The sequence below is a fragment of the Leucoraja erinacea genome, chromosome 11 (genome assembly GCF_028641065.1).
Source record: "Leucoraja erinacea ecotype New England chromosome 11, Leri_hhj_1, whole genome shotgun sequence".
Lineage (NCBI taxonomy): Eukaryota > Metazoa > Chordata > Chondrichthyes > Rajiformes > Rajidae > Leucoraja > Leucoraja erinaceus.
The window spans coordinates 43,780,391-43,797,164 of NC_073387.1; positions in this window are offsets into that span (position 1 = coordinate 43,780,391).

Sequence of the window (16,774 nt, forward strand, 5' to 3'; positions counted from 1 at the left end):
CTCTATCATTTTATCCCAGGTTAATTTCACAAAATCAATATTTCTATCATAATTTGCACATATGAATCTGTTTTTATAGTTGACTTTAAACATTGTTGTCATGCTTCTTACATCTGGATGAACATAACAAACATTAGGATGGAACAAATGTTAATCCAACCTGGAAACAAGGAAAGAATGCATTTAATTTTGCTATTCAAGGTTTTAGTTCATTCTATTCACTATCATCTTAACTGGACTCTTTTATTAGCTTGCAGAACTACTCGCCTGAATCTGGGAAGGCCTCATTAACATGTGCCAATGTATGCTAATCATGGCCCTCTAACATTTACTGGATCCCAAGGGCAACCTATTGAGATCATTAAAATCTGAATGAATATGGACCCCATTAAAAGTAGGCTCCATGTCATCAAAAAGTAGGGGTCAAGGAAAGAGCATTCACATCGCGACCCTGTTTCCACCAATCTTTCCACCACGCACAAGAACGCAAGACAGACACCATTGTATGCAGATGCCGAGAAGTGTGATCAGCTCTGGCTGAACAACTTCTAATCTTGTGTGTGGACTCGATAAGAAAAAGATCAAAAAGTACACGTAACATGTACTGAGTAATGTGTATGTGTATCTCTTCATCCAACTCATGAAACAGCCGAATTCCCTTTCAAAACCTATATTTATCGAGTCATCGCTAGACATTACTGGTACTATGATAACATTTTGCAGGTACTAACATAGCATTTAGTATTTAGCATAGCTACTGGAATTGGGGCTCAACACCTCCCTGTGTGCCTGGGTCCTGGACTTTCACACCGCCAGGCCCCAGGTAGTCAAGATGGGAGGGAATACATCGAAGTCCCTCACCCTGAGCACAGGATCGCCCCAGGGTTGTGTCCTCAGCCCCCTATTGTACTCCCTGTACACACATGACTGTGTGGCTAGGTTCAGCTCCAACTCAATAATTAAGTTTGCTGATGACACTGTGGTGGTGGGCCTGATCTCAGACAACGACGAGAAGGCCTACCGGGAGGAGGTGGCTGGTCTAGCACTCTGGTGCCAGGATAACAGCCTCCTCTTGAACATCAAAAAAATGAAGGAGCTGATCATGGACTTTAGAAGGGCACATCATCCGAGGACGTACACTCCATTGAGGATAAATGGGGATCCTGTGGATAGGGTGAACTGTTTTAAATATCTGGGAGTCCACATCTCCGAGGATATGACATGGGCATCACACGCCTCAGCACTCGTGAGTAAGGCAAGGCAGCGCCTTTACCACCTCAGGCAATTGAGGAAATTCAGAGTGTCTCCGAGGATCCTCCAGTGCTTCTACGCAGCAGCGGTGGAAAGCATCTTGTCCGGAAATATTACCATCTGGTTTGGGAATTGCTCTGCCAAGGACAAGAAGACTCTGCAGAGAGTAGTGCGTTCGGCCGAACGCACTATGGGAACTTCACTCGCCCCCCCTGCAGGAACTATACAACAGGAGGTGCAACTCCAGAGCAAATAAAATCATGGGAGACCCCTTCCACCCCTGCAACGGACTGTTCCAGCTGCTACGGTCAGGCAAACGCCTCCGTTGCCATGCGGTGAGAACGGAGAGGTTGAGAAGGAGTTTCTTCCCAGAGGCCATTCGGACTGTAAACGCCTATCTCACCAGGGACTAACTCTACTGAACGTTTTTCCTTCCATTATTTATTATGTAAAAGAATATGTGTGTTATGATTGTGTTTATAATTTGTTTGGTTGTTTGTCTTTTGCACAAACGTCCGCGAGCATTGCCACTTTCATTTCACTGCACATCTCGTATGTGTATGTGACAAATAAACGTGACTTGACTTGACTTGACTTTAAGACACAAATGAACAGATACATGATTATGACAGGTTTAGAGGTTTATGGGCCAAGTGCAGGCAGGTGAGACGAGTGTAAATGAGGCATGTTTGTCAGATTGGGCACGTTGGGCCGAAGGGCCTGCTAACCATGCTGTATGGACTCTATGACTCTATTGCTGTCTGCACACAACAGCCTAGAAGAGGAGTTTTGGTTTTATCCTTGACTCTTTACAATAGACAATAGGTGCAGGAGGAGGCCATTCGGCCCTTCGAGCCATCACCGCCATTCAATGTGATCATGGCTGATCATCCCCAATCAATACCCCGTTCCTGCCTTCTCTCCATATCCCTTGACTCCGCTATCTTTAAAAACCCTATCTAGCTCTCTCTTGAAAGTATCCAGAGAACCGGCCTCCACCAACCTCTGAGGCAAAGAATTCCACAGACTCACAACTCTCTGTGATAAAAAGTGTTTCCTCATCTCCATTCTAAATGGCTTACCCCTTATTCTTAAACTGTGCCCCTCGTTCTGGACTTCCTCAACATCGGGAACATGTTAGGGCCTTTAGAGTGTCCAAACCCTTAATAATCTTATATGTTTCAATAAGATCCCCTCTCATACTTCTAAACTCCAGAGCATACAAGCCCAGCCAATCCATCCCCTCAGCATATGACAGTCCCGCCATCCAGCGAATTAACCTTGTAAACCTACGCTGCACTCCCTCAATATCAAGAATGTCCTTCCTCAAATTAGGGGACAAAAACTGCACATAATACTCTAGGTGTGGTCTCATGAGGGCCCTATACAACTGCAGAAGGACCTCTTTGCTCCTATACTCAACTCCTCGTTATAAAGGCCAACATGCCATTCGCTTTCTTCACTGCCTGCTGTACCTGCAAGCTTACTTTGATTGACTGATGAACAAGGACCCCCCAGATCCTGTTGTACTTCCCGTTTTCCCAACTTGACACCATTTAGATAGTAATCTGCCTTCCTGTTTTTGCTACCACAATGGATAACCTCACATTTATCCACATTAAACTGCATCTGCCATGCATCTGCCCACTCACCCAACCTGTCCAAATCACCCTGCATTCTCATAGCATCCTCCTCACAGTTCACACTGCCACCCAGCTTTGTGTCATCTGCAAATTTGGTAATGTTACTTTGAATCCTTTCATCTAAATCATTGATGTATATTGTAAATAGCAACGGTCCCAGCACCGAGCCTTGCGGTACCCCACTAGTCACTGCCTGCCATTCTGAAAGGGACCCATTACCCCCTACTCTTTGTTTCCTATGTCAACCAATTTTTTATCCATGTCAGCACTCTACCCCAAATACCATGTGCCCTAATTTTGCCCACTAATCTCCTATGTGGGACCTTATCAAATGCTTTCTGAAAGTCCAGGTACACTACATCCACTGGCTCTCCCTTGTCCATTTCCCTAGTTCTATCCTCAAAAAATGGGATAACATTAGCTACCCTCCAATCCACAGGAACTGATCGTGACTATATAGGACATTGGAAAATTATCACCAATGCATCCACGATTTCTAGAGCCACTTCCTTAAGTACCATAGGATGCAGACCATCAGGCCCTGGGGATTTATCAGCCTTCAGTCCCATCAGTCTATCCAACACCATTTCCTGCCTAATATGGATTTCCTTCAGTTCCTCCATCACCCCAGATCCTCTGGCCACTAGTATATCAGGAAGACTGCTTGTGTCCTCCTTAGTGAAGACGGATCCAAAGTACCTGTTCAACATATCTGCCATTTCCTTGTGCCCCATAATAAATTCTCCTTTTTCAGTCTTCAAGGGTCCAACTTTGGTCCTAACTAATTTTTTTCCTCTTCACATACCTAAAGAAGCTTTTACTATCCTTCTTTATATTCTTGGCTATCTTACCTTCGTAACTCATCTTTTCTCCCCGTATTGCCTTTTGAGTTATCTTCTGTTGCTCTTTAAACATTACCCAATCCTCTTGCTTCCCGCTCATCTTTGCTATGTTGTACTTCTTCTCTTTTATTTTTATACTGTCCCTGACGTCCCTTGTCAGCCACGGTTGCCCCTTACTCCCCTTGGAATCTTCCTTCCTCTTTAGAATGAACTGATCCTGCACCTTCTGTATTATTCCCAGAAATACCAGCCATTGTTGTTCCACTGTCATCCCTGCTGTGGTATCTTTCCAGTCAACTTTGGCCAGCTCCTCCCTCATGGCTTCATAGTCATCTTTATTCAACTGTAACACTGACAACATTTACCCTTCTCCATCTTCAATTGGAGATTAAACTACCATATTATAGTCACTACCTCCTAATGGCTCCTTAACCTCAAGTTCCTTTATCAAATCCGCTTCATTACATAACACTAAATCCAGAATTGCCTTCTCTCTGGTAGCCTCCAATACAAGCTGCTCTAAGAATCCATTATGGAGGCACTCTACAAACTCCCTTTCTTGGGGTCCAGTACCAACCTGATTTTCCCAGTCTACCTGCATGTTGAAATCTCCCATAACAACCACAGCATTACCTTTACTACATGCCAATTTTAACTCCTGATTCAACTTGCTCCCTATATCCAGGCTACTGTTTGGGGGCCTGTAGATAAGGCCCATTAGGGTCTTTTTACCCTTACAATTCCTTAGTTCTATCCATACTGACTCCACATCTCCTGTTTCAGTGTCACCCCTTGCAAGGGACTCAATTTCATTCCTCACCAACAGAGCTACCCCACCACCTTTGCCCACCTGTCTGTCTTTTACCCAGCTGTTACTTAAATAGGAAAACAATAGAGAAAGGTCCATGTCGAAGGAGTCTAGCCATGAATGAATAAAAGCTCTCGATGCAGAAATGACAGACTCGGTGTCAGGATTCTGGGCATAATTTTGTGATTACCTGTGTCTTTGAAAACTCACCTGTCTGAAGAAGGGTTGCGGCCCGAAACGTCGCCTATTTCCTTCGCTCCAGAGATGCTGCTGCACCCGCTGAGTTTCTCCAGCATTCTTGCGTACCTTGTCGTAATAATGGCCTGGCTTTCTGGAGAAAATCTGGCAGTTTGGTGTAGCATTTTTACACATATGTATCAGGATGTTCAAGACTTCAATATAAGTGCGCACTAAAATGGCTTAACTTCATATGTGCCCTTGAGGCGGTCCCTCTGTGTGCAAGAATGGAAGTCCCACACTTTCTGACTGTCCATTGATTATTCTGTACTGTGTTGCAGAAACTCTGAGATTTCCCAGCACATGAACAGTGGGGAATCTGCCAGCAGAATCTGCACAAGGAATGGCAATGAAGGATAAAGATAATTTTCCTTTTATTAGATTAATTGACTTTAAGTAAATGTTTTAATTGTTTCTTTTTTTTGACATATTTTTAATGTTTTTAATGGTTTGTTTAATTTTTAACGGTTATTATGTTTCTGGCAGCCTTGACAGCCAATGAAACCAGAGAGTGCAGTGCGGTTTAGTCAATTTCTCAGCTTTTTAAAAACTGGAATTATTGTACCTTGACATTACTCCATAGGGTGGGAATTCCATGTTTTGACCTCACAGAAAGGATTGGTTTGCCTCGAAGAATTTGCCCTGGGAAATTGACACAAGGCACAATTGGCATGAAAGTATGTGGTGAATCATGCAGCTCTATCCTCTTGTGTCAGAAGCCAAGAGAAATGTCCTTGTATTGCACGTTTCACATGCTAGTTTCTGAAATCGTCATGACCACCCGAGTTTAGATTAGTTAGCATTGTTGAAAATGGGTTGTTTAAATATGTCTAATGTAAAACAGAAAATTAGATGCTTCCAACATTCAAAGTAAGTGTGGCAATTAAGATCTTTGCATGATGATGAACGCAATTACAGGCAGTCAGATCAAATTGTTTTGGGTACAGGTAATCTGTTTTGACAATATACTGGTGATCTTGTGAAGCGGCAGCTGTGGTAATTATATGCAAATACATCTCAGACATATGTTTCCTTGGCTTTTATTTGCTACCACCATCATCTAGTGATGGCTTCCACTGATTGTTTCGTCCTTTTCAGGACGGACAATGACAGCGAGGCCAACATTTGTGACAAGATGGACACGCACATAAACAGTAATAGCCCTGTCCCACTTTGTACGAGTTCATTCAAAGAGTTCTTCCGAGTTTGTCCCTGATTCGAACTCTGAGATTTACGGTAATGGCCGCTCGTCGGTACTCGGGGCTGTCGTGGACATTTTTCAACATGTTGAAAAATCTTCACAAGTCTTCCCAAGTTTACCGCATTTCCCGAGTACCTGCCGTTAGCGTTACGAGCCGCTAAGAGACGCCCCCGGGCTCCGACGTACCCGCTACATTCATTCTACACACTTACCATGACTTTGATTTTTTGTTAAACTCGGGAGAGCACTTGAATGAACTCGTACAGTGGGACAGGGCTTTAAGGCTGTGTGGTGTCTCTAGTTGTTTAGATATGACAATATGCTGGTAGATGTCAGTCATATAGAGTAACGTGCATTCACGTATGAATGCTTTATTTGAAAAGATTAGAAATTAAGAATTTACACCATTTCATTCAAAGCTGTACACATAGATAAATTGCTATTCTAACAGCTAGGCATGATTCAGATACAGTGTGGATAACAGAGAGGTGCCACCATATGACAGCTCCTAGGTCAAGTCCCAGATGCATTTCTTCCTTAACCACTTGGGAGATCAGCAGTGGTTTTCAGCAATTTTGTTTCTCAAACTTTATATTAAGGCACTTCTTATTTATTGAGCTTCACCAAATGCTTGCTGTAAGTGCAGCAATGACATTAGAGGTGGCACAGAGGTACCACGGTACCACCGCCTTATAGCGCCAGAGACCTGGGTTCAATCCTGACCTCGGGCACTGTCTAGACGGATTTTGACCGTACTCCCTCGTGGGATTTCTCCAGGTGCTCTACTTTCCCCCCACATTACAAAACCGTGTAGGATTATATGTTAATTGGCTTCTGTAAATTGTCCCTAGGGTGTAGAGTATGGAGATTGCTGGTCGGCATGGACTAAGTGTCACAAAGTGCCTGTTTCCATTCTGTATCTGTAATCTAATCCAATCTAAAATCGAATCTCATCCTATATACCGGTATGAGATCCACAAGAAGCATTCACACTGCTTTCAAGAAAGAAATTATATCGACATGTTTCGCGCAGATCAGTGAAGATCTGCCTGCAGAAGTGGAGTTACATTGAAGCACAGTGCCGCAACGAAAGAGATTATTCAAAGAGCACCAGTGATTTATAAAAATACCTTTGCTGTTTTTACTGGTCAGGTTAGATCAAGTGGAATTCTTCAGTGTGTTTTATCATGCGTGTTTATTAAACTAAACATGACATTTTATTAAACATTTTATTACACTAATAAACTAAGCTAAACATGTGTCCCATTTGCTTACAGGCTATTAACCATATAACCATATAACAATTACAGCACGGAAACAGGCCATCTCGGCCCTACAAGTCCGTGCCGACACAACTTTTTTTCCCTTAGTCCCACCTGCCTGCACTCATACCATAACCCTCCATTCCCTTCTCATCCATATGCCTATCCAATTTATTTTTAAATGATACCAACGAACCTGCCTCCACCACTTCCACTGGAAGCTCATTCCACACCGCTACCACTCTCTGAGTAAAGAAGTTCCCCCTCATGTTACCCCTAAACTTCTGTCCCTTAATTCTGAAGTTATGTCCTCTTGTTTGAACCTTCCCTATTCTCAAAGGGAAAAGCTTGTCCACATCAACCTTGTCTATCCCTCTCATCATTTTAAAGACCTCTATCAAGTCCCCCCTTAACCTTCTGCACTCCAGAGAATAAAGACCTAACTTATTCAACCTATCTCTGTAACTTAGTTGTTTTAATAATTTAGCTATTTTAATAATTTAGGGATTATCTGTAAAATAGTATTGGCACAACAAGCAACTTCAAGTCAATTGTGGTTCAAGCCTCATTAGTATAAATTCTGCATTATTATGGAGCACTTTAGGTTTAGGTTTATAATTGTCACGTGTATCGAGGTAGAGTAAAAAGCTTTGATTTGCATGCTAGCCAATGAAATCAGATAATACTATACATCGACAAAATCAAGCCAGACTCAAGTACAATAGATAGAGCAAAGGAAAACATATATAGTGTAGAATATTGTTCTCCACATTGTCGCACAACAGTGTGAGGCAAAATCAAACATCTGCAATGGGTATCAAGGATGAATCGGAGAGTACCTAGCTTATGGAAGGACAGAGGCCTGATGACAGAGAGGAAGAAACTATTCCTGAGTCCAGTGGTGTGAGCTGAGATTGCAATCTGATTAGCTTTGACATTGACTGGCAGAACAGGCCTGAGGGGCTGAGTGCTCCTTCTGATTTGTATATTCAAATGTTTCTATGGTAAATTCCTCAGTCACTGCTGCAAAGAATCTCAGATCAGAGGTTCTTTGACCCAGATTTTGCAGAAGCAACGACGACAAAACTCTCAATATGTTCTGTCATTACAGCTTGAAACTGGAGTATGTGGTTAACTGCACAAGTACATGTCTGGAGATTGCGGTCACTGTTTTCCCTCCCCATCTAGGTCATTTAAGCCAAAGCTCAGGGCTAGCAACTATAAGATAATGGTAATCAGACACTGAAGATAGGCACAAAAAGCTGGAGTAACTCGGTGGGACAGGCAGCATCTCTGGAGAGAAGGAATGGGTGACATTTCAGGTCGAGACCCTTCTTCAGTTTCCTCTGGGTATGCGAATACTCAGGAAATATAAGATATACAATACAATACAATCAATGCACTGTCAGATCCACTAGGTGGTTAAGCATGCAGATACATTTCAGCTTAAATGGTTAATAGAGTGCTTGCTGATTTTTTTTTAACCTAATGATCACACTGCACAGAGCAGTGTCTTCCTACCATAAAACAGTAGCATTGGATTGTGACGCAGTTAAAGATAACATGGGCCTTGTCAATTTTGATAAGGTGAAGCTAACTTTGTTTTAGAATGCTGTTGACGTAGAGGGGATCTGATTACAACAACTTGAAACACTCTTGCATCTGTGTTGATGTTCGAATCAAAAACATATCACAAACAATAACATATTTTAATACATTTAAATTGAGACCCATTTTAAAAAATGCCCGTTTCACTTTGTGATGAATGTGCATACCTTTCCTTGAATTTTTAAGGACTATTATTTTTCTATAACTCATTTACGTTACCTTTACATTTAAGAGAGTTCGATTTAGCTCTTAGGGCTTAGAAAATCAAGGGCTATGGGGAAAAAGCTGGAATGGGGCACTGATTTTGGATGACCAACCATGATCCTATTGAAAGGTGGTGCAGGTTCGAAGGGCTGAATGGCCTACTCCTGCACCTATTTTCTATGTTTCTATGTTTCTAAATTGGTATGTTCACAAGTTCAAAGAAGTTCCTCCTCATCCCCTTTCTAACAAGTTTATTTGAACACAGAAAAGCACAACCATTATTTCAGAACACGTGCACAATATGAACTATTTTTATTGTTGCTTTGAGAATCTTTAACATACACTAGTGAACCATGTTTGAGTTGCAACAATAGGATTAAAATGGTAGATTGTTTTATGCCAGAGCTGGGTCATATTATTTTGGTGAAAGATGAAGCCAATGCAGTAAGAAACATTAATACAGTAGTTCAAACTGACACTAAAGCATATGAGATCTAATTAAAAAGTAGATCTGAATGAAGCTTGAAATATATATAATCTGAAACATAATTCATGTGTCAGATTATATTCTAAATCATGTTAGGATGGAATTGATTTTTTATGAGATTTTGGGGTGAAATTTGAAATGAAAGGTCTTGTGAACTTCGATATTTGGCCAGTTAAATTCTACTTGATTAAATGGCAACATTTATTAATCACACAGACATGCACAGGGTTGATCAGAAAGTGAATAGGATCTCTAATAATTACTCTTAGGCTCCCTTCAGTCATGGTTGACCATGGGTGTCTCCAGGGTGCTATTCAATTTTTGGAGGACGCCAGTGCGTGACTTTGTTTAATGTGGGGAGACTGGTGCACAGACAGCCACCGCACGGTCCTTGACAGATCTGGGTCGGGATCCAGTGGCATGGAGTTCGACAACCGGAGACCCTTTTCTGCTGCAGCCTTCATCCGCCTTCCCGGCCGTTGTGATGCTCCACTAAGGTCAGCCATTGACCTCTGCCTGTTCCACCGTTGAGGTCTTGGTTGGATTGCTGTTTGTCAGAGACCTCCCCATTGACCTTACCGCCATGGGTGGCCCTACCAGGAGCATAGCTCCAGACGGCATCGCTCTCAGGATCTCAGGTCCACACAAGCTACTCCACCACGACAAGGTGATAATCCACGGAGAAGTAATTACTGGTATCTGTATATTACTAAAACTCCCATCTTGTTTGTTTGGATGTCTGCGTGTGAGTGAATGAGTGTGTGTGAGTGATTGAGTGAGTAAGATCCTGAAATTACGCCAAAACGGTACACGATAGCGCTACAATTTTTCCACCACTTTACAATTGTCCTGTGGTGTGTTTTCAACAAGTTTCGTTCAGATTGATGTTATATTTTACAAGTTATTCACATTTTTAACTTTACAAAATCCAGTTTGAGAAACATTTCTTCCATCTGTGCACTGGCAGTTACAGATATGATGTCACAATGGGATCCAAATCCTTGCTGGCCCTCCCCGCAACAATGTTGCAATCACAGAATACTGTGTCCTGCCAGTAAGTTTTTAAATTTAAAAAAAAAGGAGGCTGAAGAGGAGGGGGAGTGAGTATTGGGGGAGGCAGTGGAAGTGCAATTGGATTCTTTTTTAAAGTCCTGGCAGCAAGTGCAATTGGGAGGCTGAAGAGGAGGGGGAGGGAGTGCTGGGGGGATAAGGGGAAATGAGCCGCCCCTGCGCAGTTGGGGGCTATGGGTGAGTGGAGGAATATTGCGTTGGGGAACGGGTTGCGTTGGGAGAACGGGTGAGTTGCGTAATATTGTGTTGGGGGAACAGGTTGCGTTGGGGGACCAGACCTCCCTTGTGACAGGGACCCAACAGGTCCCACTTGGTCTAGTATGCAATTAAAATTATTTTTATTTGGAATTTTGAGCATAACATTCAACCTAGCAAAGGTTCAGTCAAAGGTAGCATTTTTACATTTGGCTTTGCTTATTTGCATGCTAACTTAAACACAAGATAAAATGATGGTTATGATATGAATTGCAAATATTAAGAATGTAGAATTAAGAATGTACATTCTAAATATCACATGGGTAAGCACTGGCAGTTTCCAGGAAGCTATTTTTTCTGATTCCAGTTAACATGCAGCAATAACAGCTATGGGAAAATTATGGGTAGGACATAACTTCCCACAGTCTGGCCATGCAGAAATTAGCTCATCTTTCTTTAGACTTAAGTATTTAGTGTAATTTAATTCCCATCACATAAAATCTGTAATGCGTTCAAGAGGGTCGGCCAAAAAGTCACATATTTTCATTTAAAAAAGCCATTCAGGTTTCAGTGAAGCCACAGATCTATTTCCAGTTCTTTGGAATAAATATGACATACTTTACCTTAAAAGGAAATGCTGCATAAACTACAAACACAACACTCGAAGATCATCAGGCATCAGTAGTTCTCATTACATTATCCAACAAAATAATGAGTTGTTTTATCATTTCAAAAAGCATTACACAAGGTTATTGCAAACTAGAAGGAATCGTATTAGGCAATGATGGACTATCTTGTTCCAGTATTGCCAAATGTTAGTATGTCCAAATTCTAAGTTGGTCACTCAAATTTCAAAATATGAGGTTTAATGCAAGATTCTACAACAGTCAAAAAAAATAACAGTGCATTTCTGAACCAGCACTCTTTTTTTTTTATCATGTGTCTAAGTTTAACTGATATATTCCCTGATGTAGTTCATTGCCACATTCTGCAAAAGTTAAAAAGTGAAAAGCTATCAAGAGGTATAAAAATCCCTCTACAGTGAAAACACACAGTGGCCTAATATTTCTCTCAGTGGGAGAAAATGGTAATCCTATATAGATGCTTCTTGTTAATACTTTATAGATATTAACAATGGAGTCTCTTGTGAATGCTGCTGCTTCATGCAGAAATCTCTAGCTCCTGGCAAGAGAATGGAAGCAGCATGGCCATAGGGGGTGAATATCACGTGGCTTTCAGCAACACGAATGTCCTGGAAGGTTGTGACTGCAGTGGGTGCAAGGAAGCCAGGCCAACAGAGCACTGGTTTGGTGCAGGGAGGGAGTGTTCCTCTGAGCGTCACTGTATTAGATTGTATTTTAACTTACCCTCGAGTGAATTCCTAACAGTTTGTCCCATGGAGTTGTCAAGTTAAAATGAATTACATCAGTATGTCAGCAGACAACAATTTGCATTTATTATAGCTTTCATGGGAATCTAATCTGCCATCAAAACCCACGGCATAAAAAGAAGCATTGATGAGATTAGAGCAGATATGGCACTGTTTCATTTGAATTGTTTGCTGTAGACTGAAGTAATATTCTCCCAACAAGGACAGTCAGTGAAAATTCTGGTACTATTACCAGGCATTACTTCTCCAAAAGCTAACCTATCACAAGATTACAGAAATGGAGTTCACTATATTACACCAAAAGTACTTCATTATCTATAAAGCACATTGAGACATGCTGAGAATGTGAAATGTACTTGACAAATATATCACGATGCATTGTTTTAAAAAATGTCACAGACATAGATGCAAATGGCATCGAAAATCGTTTTAGAGGTAGCCAGACCGAGAAATTGAATTGCAACACTAGGTGTGCATCACTGGAAAACCATAGAATAAAATATAACATTAATTAATATGCTGACCTACTAACCTATTTGGTTATTGGTATTGGCATTGGTTTATTATTATCGCGTGTGCCGAGGTACAGTTTTGCATGCCTTCCAAGCAAATCATACCACACACTAGTACAAAAGGCAATGCAAAAGGAAACAGAATGCAAATATATATTGTTACAGCTACAGAATAAGTGCAGATTTTTTTTTTAAGTGGATTTATGGGGAGATCACCAATATACAATAGACAATAGGTGCAGGAGTAGACCATTTGGCCCTTCAAGCCAGCACCGCCATTCAATGTGATCATGGCTGATCATCCCCAATCAGTATCCCGTTCCTGCCTTCTCCCCATATTCCCTGACTCCGCTATTTTTAAGAGCCCTATCTAGCTCTCTCTTGAAAGTATCCAGAGAACCTGCCTCCACCACCCTCTGAGGCAGAGAATTCCACAGATTCACAACCCTCTGTGAGAAAAAGTGTTTCCTCGTCTCCGTTCTAAATGGCTTACTCCTTATTTTTAAACTGTGGCCCCCTGGTTCTGGACTCCCCCAACATCGGGAACATGGTTCCTGCCTCTAGTGTGTCCAAGCCCTTAACAATCTTATATGTTTCAATGAGATCCTCTCTCATCCTTCTAAACTCCAGAGTGTACAAGCCCTGCTGCTCCATTCTCTCAGCATATGGCAGTCCCGCCATCCCAGGAATTAACCTTGTAAACCTACGCTGCACTCCCTCAATTGTAAGAATGTCCTTCCTCAAATTAGGGGACCAAAACAGCACATAATACTCCAGGTGTGGTCTCACTAGGGCCCTGTACAACTGCAGAAGGATCTCTTTGCTCCTGTATTCGATTCTTGTTATAAATGCCAACATGCCATTCGCTTTCTTCACAGCCTGCTGTACCTGCATGCTTACTTTCATAGACTGATGTACAAGGACCCCCCAGATCCTGTTGTACTTCCCCTTTTCCCAACTTGACGCCATTTAGATAGTAATCTGCCTTCCTGTTTTTGCTACCAAAGTGGATAACCTCACAATTATCCGCATTAAACTTCATCTGCCATGCATCTGCCCACTCCCCCAACCTGTCCAAGTCACCCTGCATTCTCATAGCATCCTCCTCACCGTTCACACTGCCACCCAGCTTTGTGTCATCTGCAAATTTGCTAATGTTACTTTGAATCCCTTCATCCAAATCATTGATGTATATGGTAAATAGCTGCGGTCCCAGCACCGAGCCTTGCGGTGCCCCACTAGTCACTGCCTGCCATTCTGAAAGGGACCCGTTAATCCCTACTTTTTGTTTCCTGTCTGCCAACCACTTCTCTATCCATGACAGTACCCTACCCCCAATACCAAGTGCCCTTATTTTGCCCACTAATCTACTATGTGGGACCTTATCAAATGCTTTCTGAAAGTCCAGGTACACTCCATCCTACATTAATATCCCTTCCTTCCTTTCATGTGACTAAAGCCTCAGTGTTATCCGCATAACATGATCCCATTCGAAGCAGGTAAGAGAAACGTAGAAATATAGAAAATAGGTGCAGGGGTAGGCCATTCAATATGATCATGGCTGATCGTCCAAAATCAGTCACCCGTTCCGGCTTTTTCCCCCTATCTCTTGATTACCTTAGCCCTAAGAGCTAAATGTAACTCTATTGAAAACATCCAGTGAATTGGCCTCCATTGTCTTCTGTGGCAGAGAATTCCACAGATTCACAACAGAAGTACCAAATTAGAAAAGAATGAAGGCCCATTTCCCCTTTCACTCCTTGGTAGAGCAGGAATGATAAGGAAAAATTGGAATCTGTGATGGTATTCAATACTGTGATGGCATAAAAATTAAAAATATTTTTATTTGTTGAGAACAATGGAATCCAATACTTCACACTATAAGCCATGATACTTCCTGTACTACTTAAAACAATCAGTAATAATATGTATCAGTATAATCTAAATGTTGATAAGATAAAAATTATTTCATTTAAATGTTTATTGGATAAAATCACAAAAATGCATCTCTTACAAGCTTATTATTTCACAATACATTTATCTACTGCTTAAAAATACCACAAAATATTAAATTCAGTCCCACATGTTTGTTATTTTGCGCAATGCAAACACCCCATCAATTCCTGCTGTATGTTAGAGGAGAAATCCACAAAGGGTAATAAAGAGCTTTGACCTGATACTTTAATTCCATTCTTTCTATAGAAATGCTGGATATTACTAATAGTTTGTTTGTATTTTTGACTTCCAGCATTTTGCTTTTGAAGCAGATTATGATTGTCTATATTTGAGAAAATGCACTTCCATGCTTTCTTATCTATGTACTTTAAAAACTCTGTGTGTGTGTGTGTGTGTGTGTGTGTGTGTGTGTGTGTGTGTGTGTGGGTGCGTGTGCGTGTGTGTGTGCGTGCGTGTAATTTTGCCTTTGAAACGTATCTCCTCGAAAACCAGAAATCCACAGGAGTGTACATTTGGTACATTATTTTCCCGACTTTCTTAATAAAATTGTTGACCAATCTGACCTTTTTTTAAATCTGACTGCTGCCCAGATGCTGACGTTATTTTTATATCTTCTGGTAAAATCTTCCTTATGATTTCAAAAATTCAATCCTCTATAAATTTGGTCAATTATTTCCCAAGATATTTACTAAAATTTATAACCAAACTGACAAAATATTAAGGTTGCCCAGCTGCTGACCTCACAATGCTTTCCGCTGCCCCCATCCCCCCCCCCCCCCCCGTCGCTCTGGATTAATGCAGCTGCTGTCAATGCGCATGCGCAGTTTTCCACGAGGTATATTAGCCCACCCACCCCCACGTTCTTCAAAAGGTGCAGACAGATCGAGAAAGTTCTGCAGCAAAGACCCTACAGCTCTGCTCCGCTATAGGATCTTTGTTCTGCAGATCGCTCAAGCTCGCTGAAGGAGCTTCTCCTCACTGTCGGCACAACTCGTGAAGCCACGTCCCTCCCATCCCCCGCGCGCCCGCCTGCTCACTCAGCTGCCGGTTTCCAGAGAGTGAAGCCAGTTCTGTCTCTCTCCACTGTTCGCAGCCCACTCACTCGCCTGGCTCCCCCCCCCCCCCCCCCCCTTCTCTTCTCACCTCCCCCAGCCTGCTCCCCTCTCCTCTCTACCCCACAGGGGACGACCGCTCTGTGTCCGAGTCCGTGCCCGATCCCCTGTAACGCTGGCCGAAGCTTTTGGCAGTCCTCAGCAAAGATCCTATAGCTATAAGGTCTTTGGTCCTTGGATCACTCCGGGCTCGCTCGTGCCCCCGCGACCTGCCGCCCCGCCCCACTCCTCTTTCTCTCTCTCATTCTCATTCTCTTTCTCCCCCCTCTCCCTCTCTCTCTCCCCCCCCCCCCTCTCCCCCTCCTCTCTCTCTCTCTCTCTCTTCCCTCTCTCTCTCCCTCTCTCCTCTCTCTCTCCCCCTATCTCTCTCTCTCCTCCACTCCCTCTCTCTCTCCCCCCCTCTCTCTCCCTCCCCCCTCTCTCTCCCTCTCTCTCCCCCCCTCTCTCCTCCCTCTCCCCCCCTCTCTCCCTCTCTCTCTCACCCCCCCCCTTTCCCCCCTCTCCCTCTCCCCTCCCCCTCTCTCCTCCTCCCTCTCCCCTCTCTCCCTCCCCCTCTCCCCTCGCCCCTCTCTCTCCCTTCTCCCCTCCCCTCCCTCACTCACGCTCCCCCCCCTCCCTCTCTCTCCCTCTCTCTCTCTCTCTCTCTCTCCCTCTCTCTCTCTCTCTCGCTCTCTCTCTCTCTCTCTCTCTCTCTCTCTCTCTCTCTCTCTCCCTCTCTCTCCCTCTCTCTCTCCCTCTCTCCCTCTGTCTCATGCCTTTCTGTCTCTGCCCCTCTCTCTCTGTCTCTCCCCATTCTCTCTCTGCCCCTGCACTCACTCTCCCCCCCCCCCCCCCTCTAGATTGGGGGGGCTATGCATCGGTGGATAGGGCGGTTATGGGGTAAAAGGAGCAAATTAATAATATTAATATAATATCAAGGGGGTAGTTAGCATGCGTGCGGGGGGGGGGGGGGGGGTATAGTTAGTGTGTGTGTGTGGGGGGGGTGGTTAGTGTGT